This window comes from Ursus arctos, unplaced genomic scaffold (assembly GCF_023065955.2).
Source record: "Ursus arctos isolate Adak ecotype North America unplaced genomic scaffold, UrsArc2.0 scaffold_48, whole genome shotgun sequence".
In the NCBI taxonomy this organism is placed as follows: Eukaryota; Metazoa; Chordata; class Mammalia; order Carnivora; family Ursidae; genus Ursus; species Ursus arctos.
Window position 1 is genome coordinate 288,936 of NW_026623065.1, and position 18,293 is coordinate 307,228.

Below are 18,293 nucleotides of genomic sequence, written 5' to 3' on the forward strand. Positions count from 1 at the left end.
AAGCCTAAACCAGAACTGCCCAAGAAACCCAGAAAATTGTAAGCAAAATGACTGGTTGTTTTATTACGGCACTTAGCTTTGGGATGGTTTGTAATGCAATCTGTTATGCAGCACAAACTAACTGATACACTCTTCAACAACTACATTTTTTTCTAAAAGGACAGAAAGAGCAAAAGGGGAAAGAAGGAGGGACAGAGGAGCTTTCAAATGGGGTTTTTTGGTTTAAGGCTTTTTCTTTTTTTTTTTTAAGATTTTATTTATTTATTCGACAGAGATATAGACAGCCAGCGAGAGAGGGAACACAAGCAGGGGGAGTGGGAGAGGAAGAAGCAGGCTTCCAGCAGAAGAGCCTGATGTGGGGCTCGATCCCATAACGCCGGGATCACGCCCTGAGCCGAAGGCAGACGCCCAACTGCTGTGCCACCCAGGCGCCCCATGGTTTAAGGCTTTTTCTTAAAAAAGGGATTCTAATATCTTTCTTTGCTATTTTGATTACCCATAATATCACACTTTTTTCCTCCACACACCTGTGAAAAAAAGTTAAGTGGAGCAAAACTAGGAAACAGGGTAAAAGTCAGATTGTTTCCTATTTGAATTTTCTACCAATTTGGAAAAAAATTAAGCTCAAGATTTACGTCAATTTATAACTCACAGGGGAAAAAACTGAGCAATTCATTGAAAAACAAAAAACAAACCCCTTGTTGGCATCCTTGGGCACGTGCCCGTATTTGACTTGATGACCGTCTAGAAGCCGGAGCATTCTGTCAGACTCTGAGCCATCTGGTCTGTGTCCGAGACCACCACAGCGCCTCGCACCACGTTCTTTCCCCTCCATGCCTGACGTCTGCCTTAGGTTCTGCAGAAGCGGTCAGGACACCCATACATTCCTCTCTGCATCCTCTTCTGTATACCTGACCCTACAGCAGCCCACATCCCCACCATCGTGCACCATCAGTTATCTCCCTTTAGTCAGCCTGCAAACAGTAAATGCAGCCTGTAAAACCCTCCCCTGACCACGCTACGCCTTGAGTTACAGTCCCCTGTCTTCACCATCACACTTTCTAAAAGGGTATTCTTGTGTGTAGCCTCCAGTCTCACCCCCACTCACTCCATCTCTCTGCTGGCTTAGGATCCCCCCACTCACCTAGATTTTTCTTTCAGTGCTCAGTGACAACCTCCTTGATGCACTACCACTTCCTAATCCAGCTGCCCCACAACTTTTGCATTCTTAAACGTTGCCAACATTTCATTCCTTGAAATTCACTCTTCTCTGGCTTTCTGTGACAAACTGCTTTCCTGGCATTGAAGCCCCTTCCCAGCTCCACACACTACTCCTTTATCTTTCCTCTTTATCTGCCCAATAAAAGAAGCAGTTACCCCGAATCCTTAACTGTCACTCTATGAAGAACACATCCCTTGGCAACAGCATGATTGCACCTCTCTTCTCCCACGCTCCCATTCCTACATTTTTACTGCCCAGCCAGAACCCACATCTGGGGTGTCCCACGGGCACCACAACTCAGACTGCCAAAGCTGCACTCATCCTCCTACCTCCCGAACCTGGCTCCCCTCCAGAGTTCCCACAACTGTTGTGGCAGTTTATGAACCAGACTCAACATTGTGAAAGCATATATGCGTCCCTATGCCCACGGCAGCATTACTAAAATAGCTGAGATATGGAAGCAGCCCAAGTGTCCATCAACAGAAGAAGAAGTGGTACATACGTACGAGGGTATATTACTCCACACCATAAAAAAGTACGAGATCTTGATATTTATAACAGCATGGAAGTACCTAGAGGGTATTATGCTAAGCGAAATAAGTCAGAGAAAGACAACTGCCGTATGATTTCACTCACATGTGTAATCTAAAAAAAACAAAACAAGTGAATAAGCAAGCAAACAAAAAGCAGAATCAAACCTATAAATACAGAGAACGAACTGATGGTTGTAAGAAGGAAGGGGGTAGAGGGATGGGTGAAATGGGTGACGGGGAGTGTAGTACAGGCTTCCAGTTATGGAGTGAACACGTCACAGGGATGAAAGGCACAGCATATTGAATACAGTCAGTGCTACTGTAATAGTGCTGTACGGTGACAGATGGCAGCTACGCTTGTGACGAGCCAATCACTACGTTGTACATCGGAAACTAACGTGATACTGTGTGTCAACTCTACTCAAGTAAAAGAAAGATTTTTTTATAAATAAGACTGAGGTAGAAATAAGTGTGCTAACATGTAAGGATTTCCAAAATAGACTACATAAAACAAATAAGAAGGTGATGACAGCAGCTAATATTTACTGAGCACGTATTATGTGCCATACTCTGTCCTGAAATCCCAGGATACATGTTAACCTGTTTGAGGCTGACAGGAGAAAGCTGAGTCAGAGAGAGGTGAAGTCACTTGACCAAGGAGCAACAGCTGGGAGAACAGCGCCAGGATCCAAACCCAGTCTAGCTCCCCAGGCTACACTATCCTGTCACCTAAATACAGAGCAGACTGTGCAGAGTGACATTATTGGCTTGATTTTTCAAGGAATATTTTACACAGGTATATAAGAGATAAAAATCACATCTCTTCAAGTTACACTGAGCCAGAGATCAAGACTCCCTCAGGTCTTTCCATTAAGAAACACAATATAGGGGCGCCTGGGTAGCGCAGTCGTTAAAGCGTCTGCCTTCGGCTCAGGGCGTGATCCCGGTCTTCCGGGATCGAGTCCCACATCGGGCTCCTCCCCTGGGAGCCTGCTTCTTCCTCTCTCACTCGCCTGCTGTGTTCCCTCGCTCGCTGGCTGTCTCTCTGTCACATAAATAAATAAAATCTAAAAAAAAAAAACAAAAAAAAAAAACAAAAAACCTAAAAAAAAAAACTTTAAAAAAAAAAAAGAAACACAATATAAAGTACAAATGGGGCCCTAATTTGGTCGGTTCCTGAAATTGAGCCAACCACTGGCTTCTCTTTGCAATCATGATATAGATAAATTAATATGACCCTGACCAATCAACATTTTCCTGTGCTCATTCTTTTCTGGCAACTGGCAGATCTATCTCCACGTTTTGTCAAAATCAGGGGTACTTTTTTTTTTTTTTTTAAGACAAAGAGAAACTGTGTGCACACCGGGGAGGGGGGCGGTGGAGAGCAGGAGCAGAGGGAGACTGAGAGAGAGAATCTTATGCAGGAGCCCAGCACAGAGCCCATGCAGGGCTCAATCTCACAATCCTGAGATCATGACCTGAGCTGAAATCAAGAGTCAGACGCTTAACCAACTGAGCCACCCAGCCATCCCAGGGGTACTCTCTAATATATCTGCTTCTTGCCTCTTACTGAAATTTGGGGAAACACAGCAAGTCCACCTCCATACTGTTACAAGCTTGGGCTGCTGTGTGGGCCCCGCTACATGGCCCCACAGCAGTCTAGCTTTCCTGTCCCATGGCCTGCAGTGTTCCCAGCCTGTCTTCTCATCACTGCTTGCTGCCACAATAAGGACAGACACGGGCCACATGTGCCTACCTTCTGCAAAACCTGCTTCTGCCACGGCTTCCACAGCTACTCATTTCGCTTCTCCAGCACCACTTCTTTCTCTTACCTCTTCCCTTTTCTGTCTCCAGTCACTGCTAAGAATTGGGGCAAAGGATCACACTTTTTATAAAGTAAGCCAAAAGAAAAGAAAGGCTTTACAAAGAAAGGTCCTGAAGTTCAACTCAGGTCACTCCCTTGCTTGTCCTCCCCCTGGGGCTCCCCATCTCACCTTAGTTAGAGGAAAATCCCAAATCCTCAATGAGACCTACAAGCCCCACCTGGTCCTACCCTTTCCTCCCCCACCCACAACTCCTCCAACTCTACTGACTTCCATTAGATTCTCAAGCCTATTTATGACTCAGAGCCTTTGCACTTACTGTTCCCTCTGTTTGGAACACTACCCCATAAATAATCACCAAGCTATTCCCTGCTTAACCCGATCTTGACTCTAACCCCTCTTCAGAGAGGCCTTCCCTGACCCTGCTGCCTAGACCAGCGTACACATACCCCATCAAGCTTCATTTTTCTATAATCATTACCTGAAATTATACATTTACTTGTTATTTATTGTCCATCTGCCCGAATGAATGAAAAGCTCATTAAACTGGAGGTTTATTTGGCACACAGCAAACCCTCAGTATCTACCTGTGGAATGACTTAAAAAAATGTATACTAACACAGACAGAATTCAAAGAGTGGTAAATCCATTTATTACAAGGAAAACCCTTACTTCCCTCAAATTAGATAAATCCTCAAATATAACTCCCACAGTCTTAAGTAGAACTTATAAAACGTCATGTAAAGTTTTCTCAATGCCCGAGGATTATCAACAAAGTCAATGCCCTTGTGATATATACATGGGCATGAGCAGAGATATGAGCAGTACTATTTTGTGTGGGAATGTATCAGAATGGCTTTCCAGAACCACTTTCTCAGGAATATACGAGCCAGAATGAGATTCCGTTTCTAGGAACGGGGCAAATGATATCCAGGCTGGCCAAGCAGAGTACCCCATCTCCCACGGGAATGGGCCCATGACCCAAGTAAAGCCAATCAGCATGGTCTCAGGACCTGGGGCCCTAGAGGAGCCACACTCTTCTCAAGGGTCACTAGCTTTCAGGGACCATCTCTCCTGCACCTGGAAGAGTCAGCCTGAGAACGAAGGAAAACCACAGAAAGGAAACAAATGGACATAGAACCAAGAGTGGAAGGAGTATTTTTCACCAAGAGGGAGGTCAAAAAAGAGAGTGGAGGTGAGAATGGGTGAGTGTCCTGGACTCCACTTACATCCCTATCAACAGTCATATGTACTTAAAGCTAAATGTTCCCCTACAGTAGTTGTGTGTATCATTAAATCTCCCCCTTTTAAGTTAGTTTGAGTTTCTGCCACTTGCAACCAAGAGTCCTCACTCATATAAATATGCTCAACATATACAGCTGACCCTTGAACAATGCAAGGATTGGGGCTATCTACTCCCTGCATGCAACTTTTGACTCCCCCAAAACTTAACTCATAACAGCCTACTGTTCACCAGAAGCCTCACCAATAACATAAACAATTAACACATATTTCGTATATATGTAATATGCACATGATATGCTGTATTCTTACAATAAAGTAAGCTAGAGAAAAGAAAAGGTTATTAAGAAAATCATAAGGAAGATAAAATACATTTACAGTCCTGTACTGTTATTATCAAAAAAAAAAAAAAATCCACATAGAAGTCGACCCATGCAGTTCAAACCAGTTGTTCAAGGGTCTATTGTACTATCACCCTGGTGGAGCAGAATGATTTTTAGGAGGAAAAAAAAAAACCTCAGCTGGTTAAACACACAGAGCTGCTTGCCAGGGGCTGGAGGGAGGAGGGAATGAGCGACTGCTTAATGGGTACAGGGTTTTCTGTTGGAGTGATAAAACTGTTCTGGACCTAGACAGAGGTGTGGTGATTACACAGCACTGCAAATGTTCTGAATGCCACTGAATTGTTCACTTGAAAATTATTAATTTTATAGTATGTGAAATTTACCTCAATAAACAAAATTTTAAACGTGAAAACAATGCTGCAATGCATTTCTTAATCGCCTTTAAGTAAACCTATCATCATTTCCTACAAAAGGAAATTAAGTCAAATGATATGTACATTTTTTAAGACCATTGGCACATACCAACAAATTACTTTCCAGAGAGATCATACCAAATCAGAATCCTATCAAAGGTGTATTGGAAAGCAAATACGGATAACCGGGAGGAATCATTAAGGGAAGAAACATACACAACAGCAACTTTGCTAAAATCATCAGTAGATGCTTTTTTATTTGTAAGTTTATATATCCTAGATAACTGAAGTGACATTTAAAACACTGGTTCTTGTCATTTCTTCATTTGTGACATATATATGTATACTTTAAACATCTGTTCTAATTTCTCCTATTAATATGTAGGAGCTCTCTATGTACTGAGGTTATAATTACATCCTCTCCTATAAATTTCAAATATTTTTCCAGTTCGTTATTTACTTACTTCGGTTAAAATGATGTGTCTGTTTGGGTACATATTTATTTAAGGAGCAGGAAGAGAGGAATGGAACCATTCTTTCCAAAATAAATAGCTGCAACCTGACACGCACACACACACACACACACACACACACACACACACACACACGAGGTGATATTTTACTTCTACCCCGAAGTTCAGCATAAGTTCTACTACATCAGCCGAACTAACCCAAACACATCCTTATCTTACCAGATATGAAGTCCATGGAAAATAGAGGTCTACACTGTTTGTTCCAGAAGTATGACCAGACATAAATAAAACACGTTAATCCCTTTAAAAAGTTGTAACGAAGCAACATATGTCATCTGTTCCCCTCTCTTCCATGCTGTCTTAAAAACACTATCAAAGATCTCATTGAAAGAATTTTTACTACTTATAACCAGTCCTTTTGGGGGGATAGTGACTCAGTTTCGGTTTCTGCATATTTAAAATTTTACAATAGTGTCTCTGCAATTTTGTTTCCATGAAAGAAGCCTCACCCAAGGCTATCCTTACCCACAGCCCTCTGGTCCGGCTGCCCCTCTCCCCGGACCTCTTTTCCCAACCTCTTCTCCCTTTTGTCCACACAAATAGTCCTTTCTCACAGCTGTTCCCCTCGGGATCAGACGGTAGGTCTGATAATGAGTGCACGTACACAAGGGAGAAGGTTAGGGGGCTCCTTCAAGAGGCCTTAATTCTCGGTCTCAAATCACTAATGACGGGAACATCTGGCTTGTGAAAACAATCTTTGGTGCAGGAAAGCTTTTAGAAAATTTTCAAAACATCAGGTGGCTGCTACTCCCCCACAGACTTACACCCGTCTATTTGGAAATCACATTTTGGGTTTGTTTGCTTTTTTAATAGTTATTTATTCTAGACTTGGATTGCAAGTTCTGGCATCCCCAACACTGTGTATAGCCCCTGGCACATATTCTGTCTGGATAAAAAATAACTGCTAAATGAACAAGGGAACTCTGGAGCCAGCTGCCTGGGTTCAAGTCCTGACTCTGTCACTTACCAGCTGCATAACCTTGAACAAGATTCTTATCCTCTCTGTGTCTCATCTGTAAAATGAGGATAATAATATTACCGATCCCATTTGGGAGGATTACATGAGTTAATTCATGTAAAAGTATTTCTGGCAGTGTTTGGCACCTGGAGAGTGCTGATTAAATGCTAATTACTACGATTACAAATAAGGAAGTATGTTACCAAAAGGAATCAAGATGAACAAGAAGCTCTTCATGTTCTCAGTGTATTTATCAACTAGTAGGTGATATCCTGCAGACACAAAGCCAAAGGCCATCAACGCCAAACGCAAAGTTCCAAATGCTGTGGGAATTCTGAGGAAATAGCACTTCAGGGCGGAGGGATAGATCGAGTTTATGTGGAAGATGGAGTGTGCTCGTGCTGTCTCCCGGAAGGGTTTTAGACGGTAGGATGGGCAACACCTTCTGGGAAAGGGACGGTGTGTCACTTTGGGCTCCCGGAGAAGTAGACACCAAGACAGGATTACACATGTAGGAGACTGACTGGGGGAACTGCCTGTGAAGGGAAAGGGGAGAGACCTGAGAAGGCCGGGAGAGGATTCAACCACAGTGCAGGTCTGACCCCCTGCGAAGGAGAGGGGGATGGAAGGAGGGTTGGGGAGGAAGAGTCTCAGACTCCAACTCAGTCCTGAGAAGGTCTTGACCACACCCATGCGGAGTCCTCAAGCCAAAGTCACCCTTCAGAGGCATGTGGCTCTTGCATGAGTGGACCACATTAGTACTCCTGCTTGCTCAGTAACTGCAAGTAACCCGAGAGAAGCCTAGCTTTGGCTAAACTTTGCTGGTGAATCAGAGAGCAGCAGCCGGAGCTATTAGTCAGTCATGATCCCCACAGCAGAGACCTGAGTGGCACATTCTCACGGCTCCCACGCTTGGGCACAGGCAATGTCACTAGTACCTATGTGTCCTTCAAACCATGGTTGAAGTTCAGTGAATATGTACCATCACTTAAAGTCAAACACAAGACAACATCAAAGGGCTCCTTATCTTTTAAGCTAAACCGTGGTTGCAATAGCAAAATCACGTATTTACTGTTAAAAATTACAACTACTTTTAAAATATCTCTCAGATGTGGTTTCAGTTTCTAAAAAAATATAAAAGACATAAAAATGGTTATGAAATATCTCTTTTGTAAAAATCACAGTTAAAAACTTGAAATGGGCATTCAGAACTAAGTCAGAAACAAAGCCTGACTAAGAATCTAAAAGGTAAGTCCTTTCTGAACTGGTAGCTTAAGGCAGCATATTGATCCAATGAGAATATTAGAAAACATTTTGCAAAAGCACATCTTACGTGAGGTTAAACCGCATTCACGGCAAAAATGGAGAAGATCAAAATTACCCCTAACCACTAGAGCCACACCCAGTAGGACAGATGGTCCCATAGTTGAGAGACGCGAAAGAAAGAAGACCACTGAGAACACAGCACTTCCCTGGGCCCACCTGCTGCACTCTGCGATACATGGTCACTGTGCAGAAGGCCAGACAATATGTGCACTACCTGAACTGTCCTCGTTTTATATATATACATTCCCCGGCTTCTGGCCCAGTACTGAATGCATAAGTTAAATGCATTTATGAGGGGATGCATGGCACAGGAGAGGGAACAAGACATCCTCAGTTCCTATCACCTCACCAGCAAGAAAACTGGCTCAGCAGTTGGTTGACTCTACCTCTTACCTTCGCAGAGAAAACACAAGCCATGCTGTGAGAGCTCCCTCCACATTAGGACCCCATTCTTAATTCCTCCAAGTGGCCTTAGAGGAAGCAGTGTCCCTCTTGTCAAGCCTGATCTCCTGTCCCACACTCTTGATCCCACTGAAGACCCCACCTTTCTCCATTTGTATTCCCTTTCTCTGCACTGTTTCTTCAATTTTGCTCTTTTATTAGTTCCTTCTTCTACGTATATCTACACAGAAATTTGCTCAGCTCTTAAAAAATATGAGAAGCATATCCACACATATGCACCCACCCACCCATCCTTGATCTGGGATTTCCCCCCTCTCTTTCAGGCATATTAATCTGTATTCTTTCCACCCCATGACCTAGAAATAGGACTCAAGCTAACTAAAGCAAAAACAGGGTGTTACTGGCACCTGCGACTGAGACGCTCAGGGGTGGAGATGGCACAGACATGGGGAACCTCTCAGCTCACACAGGTCCAGTGCACTCGTCTCACCCTCCATCCCTCTGCCCCACTTCCCTCTGATTATGAATTCAATTTGTGGTGGGTTCCCTCTACTCTGGGGAAAGATGAACGCTGGCAGCCCGTGCTACACCCTCAGGGTTTGCAATCCAAAAGGAAGGAAGCTCTCACTTTCCCGGGACCCATGTTTCAAAATCAGGGAGTCTGACACTCTCGGGCCACTCACCAAGGGGACACGTCAGATTTGGCTCCTGTTCTCTACCTACATCTTCCCGGTTCCCAACATCTACACACATCACAGGATAAAAGCCATTGTACACGTAACTCCATGGTGGCCACACCATGACCTTCACACAAGTTCCTCTCTCTGCAGTCCCTTCGTCCCCGACTTGTCAACTGGGAAAACCCCATATTCGTCATTCCAAACCCACCTCGGACCTCATCTCCCTCAGGAAGAAGCACTGGCGACTCTCCAAGAGGCCTCTCTGCTGTGCCTCCTCTGCACCGCGCATGTGGCCACCTCTACGGTTTCACCCGCTCCACCGAGGCACTAACACCTTCATGGGAAATGTAGTTGCTTCTGTGTCTACCTCTCCTATTAAACCAGAGGTCCTGGGCTTCTGCCTTATTCATCTCTGAACACACAGCCCTCCTGAGCAAACAGACAGACAGACACACACACACGCACTCACTCATACACTCCTGAAAAAAATGTCTGTGGAACTGAAATTTTTTTTTTAAAATCCAAAGACAGCATAGTTGTCTACCACATTTATAGATTATTAATTTTACAGTACAATAACATATTCCTCCTTTAAAGCATAATTTAAACTCTTAAATTGAATCAATTTGCTATTTTGATAGTCCATTTTTTAAATAAACAATTCTCTACAGTTTTATCTATGGAAAGATCAGTACTCTAAACAGACAGTAAAAGTATTTATGCCCAACTGCAAGTAAAGCACTTACAAACAAAATAAAAATACAAATTACAAAAGTTTACGTCAAAATATTCTGGGCCGATCAATTAGCTGTTTTCCCGGAATAAAAGGAGGAAGTCAACCATTTTCAGTTGTCCCAAACAAACCATCTGAGCTCGACTGGACTTTTATCCTAGGTTCACCCTTCTCTCTTCAGAACTCCAGACATCCCCGAGCCCTCGAGGCAGGGATTGGTGTATGTGTGATACACATATCTGTGTCCAAAGTCCATCTTACATCTTAGAAGCTACAGATATAAAACGTCAGTAATTGATGAAAAATTAGCAAAGGGAGCCTTATGCAAAATGACTTTGCTTCAAACAAGGCTGAATGAGAGAGACAAAATAAGACTGGCTGAGGAGCCTGAAATGACACCTCAGGCTCTGCTCTGGTTGTACAAGGTCCTTTGGCACTAACGTCCATGCAAATATTTTACCACCTGCTAGGCCCGCCAAGGGCACAGAGAGGCCAATGAACAGCAAAACACAAAAGGAGTCTTTTTATCTTCTGCCATGCTGAAATCGGATATAGCCTCAAGTCTCCCTAGAAGAATCTAGTAAAACAGACCAGGAAGAGAGCAGCACAAGTCAAAGCAACATTTTTGGGAGACATGCAAAAACTCTAGGGCTTTTGGTCACATATTAACATTCACTGAGGTGGGTAAATATATTTTCTGATATATAAATATACTTTTGAGTCAGATAACTAGCAGAGGCATAACATGGGCTTTATAATCAGGAATCCCAGCTCTGCCACTTCCCGACTGGGTGCTCACAGACAAGTAGTTACGCTCGCTGGGCCTCAGTTTCTCATCTACAGGTTGAGGGTAGGAACACGACCTGCATCAGAGGTTGTGGGAAGATTTGATGGAACCATGATGACAATAAACAACCATACCACAGCTTTCTATCCTTTTGTTAAGTTCCACACCCCATGTCCAACAACCTCCTAGACATGTCCACTTGGATCTTCCCCTTTTCTCAAACTCAACACCCCAAACACCAAATTCACCTTCCCCTATCATTAGCCAGGATCTCCTCCTAACTCCTCTGGCCCTCTCCCTGACACTCCCGTTCTCCAAAATGCCTACCGCCAATTATCAAATTACACGAATGTGTTTACTGCCACTCGGACTACAGTGGAAATGGTCGTCTCAATCCTTGCTGCTGGCAGGCTCATTGGGAGCAACACTTAGGAAAGAGCACAGTGAATCAAGTCAGAAACACGTTCAAACCCAGCCATTTGACTTCAGTGGAATCTGTCCTAAGGAAATAACACAAAATATAGAAAAAGCTGCTTCCCAAGATGTTTTGAGTGGTATTATTCATATCAGAGAAAAACGTACAAAAGAAAGAAAGAAAGGAAGGAAACAATTTAACAATCCAGGAAAGGGTAAGCTAACTTACGGTACACAATTTCGACAAATGTTTGTAGTTAATAAAAATGAGAGGGGAAAAAATGAGAGGAACATGCTAATAATAAAATAAGTTTAAATGGCAACATTTAAAATTGTAATTGAACTTGTCCCTACCTAAAGCAGCAGATGCTTTAAAGGAAATACACCAAAATGTTCCATTTTACTCTGTCAATATAGAGAGAGTATTTGTGAGAAACTGTTCTCTCTTCTGTGTCTCCAAATATTTGGCCCAAGCCCGATGTCACTTGATTTGCCTGGACCATGGCCTCTTACCCCAGATCTCTTCTGCTTCAGACTGATCACTCCTCGCCTGGCTTCTACAAACCTCTTTCATCATTTCACTTAGGCAACCACTAGCTCCTGCTGCATTGGTCCTTTGAAATCGCACCCCCTCCTCCATTCATGGAGCATCTTAGTTCAGACCTTCGTCATTTGTCTCTTCCCTTGCTGCCAGCAGTGTCACCTGTCTCGTCACCCCCCAATCCAATTTCCTGGCCTTGCTAACAGGCAGGCAGCTCTCAAATCTTATCATTTGACCTACTAAGAGTTCTTCAAGCGGGCCCTCTCACCTGCAAGGTAAGATACAAGCTTCCAACTCAGACAAACAAGACCTTTTCTGATCTGGCCCCCAAACTGCCTCAGCTTCTGCCCGTCCGGCCACCACTCCTCTCCCCCCACCAAGATCCCCCAGTCCAACTCATTCTCCTGCCCCTACCCCTGGCCTACATAGCACTCTAGTCACGCATCTGACACTGTGAACACCCTCAGGGCAAGAATTCTCGCACTGCATCTCATGACCAACATCACCTTGTGACTCCCTCACTGGACTGGAGGAGGAGCAGCCTGGTGTTCCTCACCTTTCTACATCGTTGCCACGTGTATTTCCACTACCAGCTCCCATCTCCCCTTGCCTGAACTGTCTTCCTGCTGCCCCTCCCAAATTCTAACTTTGCTCTGTCCAGTGTGCAGCCACGCCATATATAGATACTGAGCTCTTAAAAAGTAGCTAGTTTGAAATGAGACGTGCTATAAGTGTACAAAACACACTGGATTTCAAAGACTTGGCATGAAAAACAGAACATAAAATATACTAATATCCTGTATTGATTACCTGTTAATATGATACAGATTAGATCTGCAGGATTAAATAAAATGAATTATTAAAATTAATTTCACCTGTTTCTTTTTACTTTTTAAAATAAAAGCCACACATGTGGCTCAGTAGTCCAGCCATCCTTCAGGGACCAGCACGAGTAAAACTCCTTCAAGACGCCCTTCTGTTTGTGCCATTCTTAATGATCTTTTTTGACCCCTTGAAACCCTATAATGGAGTCCAACATATAAGCCACTATCCAATTACATACCATACTATATGCTTACTCTTACATCAGTTCTTCTTGCTACATCAATACCATTTCTATATGGGGATTTGTAGTGGGTACCCAACTTTTAATTAAGCATGTAATCTTTGCTGGAGCAAGATAGCAATGCACAGAATTTTTTTTGGTTTCTGGTTTGTTTTATTTACTCATTTACTCTTCCATTGATGATTTCAACCATGCAGGGAGAAATGGAAGTCTGGGGACCTAATAGCTCTTTGTTCTACCTGTAATTAACACAATACATATAGGCCATTTAGTCCGTAGCTTGGCCCCATGTAAGGTCTGTCTGTGCCTCAGTCTCCCTCCTTGTCAAATAAAGTTAATAATTTCAGGCCAATCTACAATATGTAGCCAGATTAAAGTAGCTAAGCAAGTTCTAAATGGAGCCATTACCATGAATGTGTGTCTCTCAGCCGATTGTCTTAAACGCAGACTAATTTCTATAAAGAGAGAACAAATTCATAGCAATTATCAAAATATAAAGGGTGGTGTGAGAAAGTACCTATCAAAATATTTGTCCTATCCTATTAATGATGGGATGCAAGTAATGGCAGAGGAAACTTTACATGCCTGCTGAAAGCTGAAGTAGTTTATACATTATACTTGGAATAACCTTTACAAGGTAGACATTACCAGACCCATTTGACAGTGTAAAGAAACCGAGGTTCAAAGACACGCTAAGTAACCAGCCAAAGTGATGCAGCCACAGGCTGCAAATCCAGATCAATGGTATCATCTTTGTATGTAAAAAAGAACATCTTTATTATCGCTTGAAGACGAAACAGGTGAAAAGCAAGAGTATTACATAAATATGCAAATAAAAATGCAACAATAATGTCCATTCATTTCCTTCAAATAGTTTTCTTGATCTTGGCTAATTCCTGTCTTTCAGATCAGGAGGCCATTTTTTCTAAGTAGACTTTTAAGTAGCAAATAAATAGGGTATTACATGTCAGGAAATAGTACCTTAACGAACTGTTTTTCTTTAAAGTCTTTACACCACAGTTGTTAGCGTAAGTTTACATTAGACATGACTAGAATTCTTCAGACACATTTACAAAAACGTAGTCCCTACGGATAAAGATTGCAAAAATAAAGTACACTGGGTCATTCCACAAACAAATGCATCCACAAAAAACAACCTAATAGCAAAGAACCTCTCTATGGTACAAAACTGAAGTCATAATGAGCTCAATGAAATGAAAAAAGAAAGTTCCTCAAAATAAGATACTGCACCTTAAAGTGAAACCACAATTACAGAGCCTTGAAAACGAACTACTTTCTCAGAATGGTAACAATGTAACAATCTCTGAGAAGCCAAACTGATCTAGGTTTAATTGATTCTGCCTTTACAAAATGGAGCAAACCTAATCCTGCAGACAGAGAACAAAAGTTCGAATTCTCTAGCTCAGAAAAACTCCCAGAGCATCAAATGCTTTAAAATACTGTTCAACTTTCCTTTATCAAAAATGTCCCTGCAGTAGGTGTTAATCAGTCACTACCAAGAACTCTGCACAATGCAACCTGTGTGTGCATGAGATTTTACTACAGGGAGGAGACACTTCAGTTTACCAAGGACACCACGCTTCACTTTCAAAAGTCTTGAAAACTAAAACTAATCCCTCTTAACAGTAAGTAATTAACTTACATTTCATTCCAAACTGAACAAGATAGTGTAACTCTCAAGGAATCCCAGACTGTGAATAACTTGGCAAAACCAGGTGTGTGTGTGTGTGTGTGTGTGTGTGTGTGTGTGTGTGTGTGAGCTTCTCAGAGGTACTTCGCAGGGTATAAATAGAAATAATTGGCAACTTTCAATCTCATGAGCAAGATCTTTATTTAAAATTCTCACATATAAAATGAATTCTTTTATGTCATATTTCTTCAAATAACAAACACATTAAGACTACGTGTCCTAAATCAGGTGCTTTTTCCTCATTTTAAGAATAAAAAAGACATCTAGAAGAAACAAGGTGTCCTTTTCTCAGCCCCCCAAAACACTACAGACAGCACAGGTGTTTGGTCCTTCACAAAAGTTAAGACTAAGTAGGGAAGAAAATAGAAAACAAAACACAGCCCAGCAAGGCAGCTAGAGATCACATGCAGCAGGTGACAGGAAGCCTCGTGGACACTTCACAGCCACAAGGATGAGCTTCATCTCAGGTCAACAGCGGTCCCCCCTGGGCTCCACAGAACCTCCACCCCGCAGTCCATAAAAACGAAAGAAGGCAAATAACTATCACTGCCATCCTGGCAATAAAGAAGCAGCCGCCTCCTTGAACCCAGGAAAGCCACCCCTCCCTCCGACAGGAGGAGCCCACGTCACACCAAGGACACGAAGAAACCCAAGCAGCCAGACCCAAAATAAAAATAAAAATAAAAAGAGGAGCATAGGAAGAGAGATGACAGCTAAATTAAATTTATCCTGGGAGCGCTCCAAGGCTCAGTGTATTTGAAGACTCCGACTAAAAGTAAAAATAAAATTTAAGGGCAGGGGGCCCACAAAAGAGATGACAGTTCAATTAAGTCTGTGCTGGGAACACTTGGAGACTCAGTCACTTAGGGCGTCAGAGTCAAAAATTAAAGTTAAAAAACGAGAGGGGAGGTGACAGTTCAGTGTGTGTGTGTGTGTGTGTGTGTGTGTGTGTGTGTAGCACCTGGAGTGCAGGATTTGGTGGGGAGGGGAGAGAGTCAAGGCTCGGCCGGCCTCGAGGTGACCCGGCGTGAATCCGGGGTAAGTTTACACTCTGGGCGACAGGGCAGAGCCCCAGGGCCAGAGTGCCCGCTGTCGGGGAACAATGCTGGGCCGGGAAAGTAGGGTCTCACGCCACCCCCACCGCACCCCACCCCCATACCGTCCGCATCCCAGGCCCGACCCTCGTCCGGCCCACGTCCGGGCAGGTGCCCCCGAGCCCGGCGCCCCAGAGCGCTCTTCACCCAGCAGCGCCCGCAGGTGCTTCAAGCGCGTCAGCACGTCCTTCTTGGGGTCCAGCACCTTCTGGGGGAACTTCTTCACATCTCTGTGGCTCCTTCGGGAGAACATCCCGCTGTGGGGAACCCGGCCCCGCCGGCGGGGCAGGAGGCGCCTGCCCCGCGGGAATCACTACATATGGTCTGGGTCGGCGCGTGTCCCGCGGGCCACTCGTCATTCTCGCCAGGCAGCCGCCACAGCCGCTGCAACCGCCGCCACAGCCGATGCAACCGCCGCCGCCTCAGCTGTGGCTACACGAAGGAGGGGCGGGCCCAGTACGGCAAAGGGCGGGGCAGGAAGGCGGTGTCGGCGCGGAATCGACGGCCCCGCCCCGCGGGAGGCGCCGGCTGGCCCTTCGGGTGCGGCGCACAAGCACGCGATTTAGTTCCGCCTCCCGAGGGCGCTCTTGGAGCGCCGAGTCGGCACCGCGAATCACAAAGGAGCTGGGACCTTGAACACTCTGTACTACAAGTCCCAGGATGCACTGCGACAGAGCCCTCCAATCAGGTTGGCGAGTCTTAGGCACGATGGGAGTCAATGGGCTGGGTCTGAACACGTCCTTCCTCCTCACCCCACTGTGTGCCGCAAGGCCTTTAGGGAAATGTAGTTCTCCAGGGAGCGAGGCGCGGTGACTTACCTTTCCAGTGTCCCCCAAGTCACTGGATGGCATCTGCCCACTCCCACCACCACCCACCGCCACCCCCACCCCCGGAGAGGTCCAGTGCTCCCAAAGCTTCACTCCTTGGTCCGTACTTCCCACCGAGTTTCCTCTAGTGCCGCGTGAAGCAGAAGAACATCTCAGTAAGAAAATTTCAAGGCTTTTAAAATGAAAACTATTTTTCCTTTTGACTTCTAGATTCACACCAAGGAGGGAAGTCCCTTTGACCACGCTAAAACCAGAGGTCCAATTTCACACTAAAATAAATGGGTTTGGCTTCAGGAAGGGCAGGTTTGTGGGGTCCAACTTCACTTGGGGTATTCGAGTCCCTTGCTCAGAGGGCTCTTTAGGATCTTGTGTCTTGCTTTGCAGGAAGTGCACGTTCTCTGTGTTGTGCAAGGCCGCATAGCAATCCAGTAGCTAGAACCAGAACCTGAGGGACCTGACTCTCAGACTGGTATCCTTTTTAAAGCTAGGTGCCTGTAACCTGGAGCAAAGCTTTGAGATGGAAAATGGCCTGGAGATTCCTTACAAGAGATCTGTAGGATTATTTACTGGCATCTGGATCCTTTGATGCTCCAAATTTTGAGGGCATTAGAGCAAGTACTTAAGCTGGCTGTTTAAAATCATTTGCTTTCCATCCAATTGGGACAACACTTTCTCTCATTCCGGGGAACCTGTAACTTAGGGGGAAAGCCAGAGATTTACATAGCTTTTTATTCTCATAACTAGCATAATATATGGCCTCTAGAAGCACTCACTTAAAGTTTGTTAAATAAAATGGAGTAAAAGCTAAAATAGTCCTATTTATCTCATCCAGGCAAGCAAAAACATATCTTCTAGTTGTTAGAGCCTCTCTATTTTTAGAGTTATCAAAATAGCATTGATAGAACTGGGATGTATTCATGCAAAGGAATATTATTCAGCTATTAAAAGGAATGGACTACTAATAAACCCAATAACATGGATGAATCTCAGATACAGATATGGAAGCCCCATACTCCAGATGATGCCAGCCTGGGTCCCCAGATGACATCTCAAAAAGGGCCACAAACCCTCCAAGACTGTTGCAAGAGAGAACTAGCCTTTTCTTTTAAGGCATTTTGAGTGCCTTTGTCACAGTACTTAGCCTGTACCTGGTTGCACATAGTACGTCACAGTATTCACTGCCCCATCCCCTTAGAAGGTACCTTTGATTGAAAAAAATAGGATGCACTTGCCTTAGGAATTCAAATTGTCTATCATACAGCAACCTGTTACTGTCATCGAACATTTATTGAGGACCTGCTATGTGCAAGGCATGAATCTAAAACTTGGAGATAAAAAGTTGTATAAGATGCAGTCTCCTGTCCTCCAAGGCTTTCAATCTAGTTGAGGGGCAGAACAACTAAATAAATGAAGAGATAAAGGAGAACATACAGTAAATATGTGACACTGTCAAAACTTGGTAGTATTAGAAACAGGTATCCGTGCATTAAAGTAATCTCATCCATTACACCTAGCTTTTACTTACAGATGAAAATGTAGAACTCCGGGGTGCCTGGGTGGCTCAGTCAGTTAAATGTCTGACTTTGGTTCAGGTCATGATCCCGGGGTCCTTGCTCAGCAGAGAGCCTGCTTCTCCCTCTGCCT

At 44.1% G+C, this 18,293-nt stretch overlaps 1 protein-coding gene across 4 annotated transcripts in view; it reads right to left on the minus strand.

Moving 5' to 3' along the window:
• LOC130542711 (ral guanine nucleotide dissociation stimulator-like) overlaps positions 1–18,293 on the minus strand; it is a 248,334-nt gene that overhangs the window by 33,565 nt on the left and 196,476 nt on the right. For 3 of the 4 annotated variants that reach the window (XR_008957428.1, XR_008957429.1, XR_008957426.1), the window contains exon 1: positions 15,970–16,252. The exons of the other annotated variant lie outside the window; for it this stretch is intronic. The gene's annotated coding sequence lies outside the window, so the exon portion shown is untranslated. Of the gene's footprint in view, positions 1–15,969; positions 16,253–18,293 lie in introns of those variants that run through there. 4 annotated transcript variants of the gene reach the window in all.